At 41.9% G+C, this 3,161-nt stretch overlaps 1 non-coding gene across 1 annotated transcript; it reads left to right on the top strand.

The window, feature by feature from the left end:
* Positions 1-383: 383 nt before the first annotated feature.
* LOC114111857 (U6 spliceosomal RNA) lies at positions 384-490 on the top strand. The gene has a single exon (XR_003587590.1). It is a non-coding gene; the product is annotated as a U6 spliceosomal RNA (small nuclear RNA).
* The last annotated feature ends 2,671 nt before the right edge of the window (positions 491-3,161 follow it).

The following is a 3,161-nucleotide window of genomic DNA, read 5'->3' as shown; positions in this document are numbered from 1 at the left end:
GAACACAGATAGCAGCTGGTATCCCAGCTCACCCCCTACCCCCCTAGAGAAGCCGAATGTGCATGGGGCTAAGGGCTGCCCAGCTGTGTCAATCCACAATGGGGGGCCAGTGTCTGGTGGGGGGAAACGGGGGTAGCAGAGGCTGTGAGGGACCAAACAGTGTTGCAGGTGAAGCTGTGTAGTGAGTGGGAACAGAGGCAGCTCCCACTTACCCCTCAGGACTTCAGCTCTAGCGACTTGGGCTCCGACCCTGCACTGAACACAGCAGTGACAATCTCTGCTACAGTAAATCTTCCCTGAAGCACCTCAACCTTGAGTAAGTATTACTCTTTGGAGAAAAGGATGGAGGTTCTAAAAAACCAGGAATAAATTAAGACAATTGAGTGCTCGCTTCGGCAGCACATATACTAAAGTTGGAACGATACAGAGAAGATTAGCATGGCCCCTGCGCAAGGATGACACGCAAATTCGTGAAGCGTTCCATATTTTTTCACAGCAGGATCCTCTATGATCCACCTCCCAGAATTCTGGAAACAAAAGCAAAAATAAACAAATGGGATCTAATTAAAATTAAAAGCTTCTGCACAACAAAGGAAAATATAAGCAAGGTGAAAAGACAGCCTTCTGAATGGGGAGAAAATAATAGCAAATGAAGCAACTGACAAACAACTAATCTCAAAAATATACAAGCAACTTATGCAGCTCAATTCCAGAAAAATAAATGACCCAATCAAAAAATGGGCCAAAGAACTAAATAGACATTTCTCCAAAGAAGACATACGGATGGCTAACAAACACATGAAAAGATGCTCAACATCACTCATTATTAGAGAAATGCAAATCAAAACCACAATGAGGTACCACTTCACACCAGTCAGAATGGCTGCAATCCAAAAATCCGCAAGCAATAAATGCTGGAGAGGGTGTGGAGAAAAGGGAACCCTCCTACACTGTTGGTGGGAATGCAAACTAGTACAGCCACTATGGAGAACAGTGTGGAGATTCCTTAAAAAATTGCAAACAGAACTACCTTATGACCCAGCAATCCCACTGCTGGGCATACACACTGAGGAAACCAGAATTGAAAAAGATACATGTACCCCAATGTTCATCGCAGCACTGTTTATAATAGCCAGGACATGGAAACAACCTAGATGTCCATCAGCAGATGAATGGATAAGAAAGCTGTGGTACATATACACAATGGAGTATTACTCAGCCGTTAAAAAGAATTCATTTGAATCAGTTCTGATGAGATGGATGAAACTGGAGCCGATTATACAGAGTGAAGTAAGCCAGAAAGAAAAACACCAATACAGTATACTAACACATATATATGGAATTTAGGAAGATGGCAATGACGACCCTGTATGCAAGACAGGAAAAAGGACACAGATGTGTATAACGGACTTTTTGGACTCAGAGGGAGAGGGAGAGGGTGGGATGATTTGGGAGAATGGCATTCTAACATGTATACTATCGTGTAAGAATTGAATCGCCAGTCTATGTCTGACGCAGGGTGCAGCATGCTTGGGGCTGGTGCATGGGGATGACCCAGAGAGATGTTGTGGGGAGGGAGGTGGGAGGGGGGTTCATGTTTGGGAACGCATGTAAGAATTAAAGATTTTAAAATTTAAAAAATAAAAAAATTATATAAAAAAAGACAATTGAGTATTGTTAAGAAAAGCAGAGCTAATTACTTACTTGTCCTGGACATGTAGTGTTCTTCTCAGCTCTCCTTAGAACACTTGTTTGGGGTAAGTAAGTCTCCTTATCTCTTTTTAGCTGTCCTTAGAACAATATATGTCAGAGTAAGTAAGTCTCCTTAGCTCACTTTAGATCTCCTTAGAACACTATAGTTCAGAGTAAGAAAGTCTCTTTACCTCTCCTTAGAACAGTATAGTTCAGAGTAAGTATATCTCCTTAGCTCTCTTTAGAACTCTGTAGTTCAGAGTAAGTACGTCTCATTAGCTCTCCTTAGCACACTACAAGTCAGAGTAAGTCTCCTAGCTCTCCTTAGAAAACTACAAGTCAGGGTAAGTAAGTCTCATTAGCTCTCCTTAGCCCTCCTTAGCTCTCATTATCTCTCCTTAACTTTCCTTAGAACACTATAGTTCAGAGTAAATAAGTCTCCTTAGCCCTCCTTAGCCCTCCTTAACTCTTGTTAGCTCTCCTTAGAACACTATAGGTCAGAGTAAGTAAATCTCCCTTACTCTGAACTGTAGTCTTCTATAGTGTTCTACAAGAGGTAAGGAGAGCAATGGAGGGCTAAGGAGAGCTAAGGAGACATACTTACTCTGAACTATAGTGTTCCAAGGAGAGTTAAGGAGACAGTATGCCAGCAAATTTGGAAAACTCAGCAGTGGCCACAGGACTAGAAAAGGTCAGTTTTCCTTCCAATCCAAAAGAAGGGCAATGCCAAAGAATGCTCAAACTACCGCACAATTGCACTCATCTCACACACTAGTAAAGTAATGTTCAAAATTCTCTAAGCCAGGCTTCAGCAATACGTGAACTGTGAACTTCCTCATGTTCAAGCTGGTTTTAGAAAAGGCACAGGAACCAGAGATCAAATTGCCAACATCTGCTGGATCATGGAAAAGAAAGAGAGTTCCAGAAAAACATCTATTTCTGCTTTATTGACTATGCCAAAGCCTTTGACTGTGTGGATCACAATAAACTGTGGAAAATTCTTCAAGAGATGGGAATACCAGACCACCTGACCTGCCTCTTGAGAAAACTATATGCAGATCAGGAAAGCAACAGTTAGAACTAGACATGGAACAACAGACTGGTTCGAAATAGGAAAAGGAGTACATCAAGGCTGTATATTGTCATCCTGCTTATTTAACTTACATGCAGAGTACATCATGAAAAACACTGGGCTGGAAGAAGCACAAGCTGGAATCAAGATTGCCAGGAGAAATATCAATAACCTCAGATATGCAGATGACACCACCCTTATGGCAGAAAGTGAAGAGGAACTAAAAAGCCTCTTGATGAAAGTGAAAGAGGAGAGTGAAAAGTTGGCTTAAAGCTCAACATTCAGAAAATGAAGATCATGGCATCTGGTCCCATCACTTCATGGGAAGTAGATGGGGAAACAGTGGAAACAGTGTCAGACTTTATTTTTTGGGGGGCTCCAAAATCAGTCCAGATGG

This window comes from Ovis aries, chromosome X (assembly GCF_016772045.2).
Source record: "Ovis aries strain OAR_USU_Benz2616 breed Rambouillet chromosome X, ARS-UI_Ramb_v3.0, whole genome shotgun sequence".
In the NCBI taxonomy this organism is placed as follows: Eukaryota; Metazoa; Chordata; class Mammalia; order Artiodactyla; family Bovidae; genus Ovis; species Ovis aries.
This window is presented reverse-complemented; position numbering and strand designations above follow the sequence as displayed.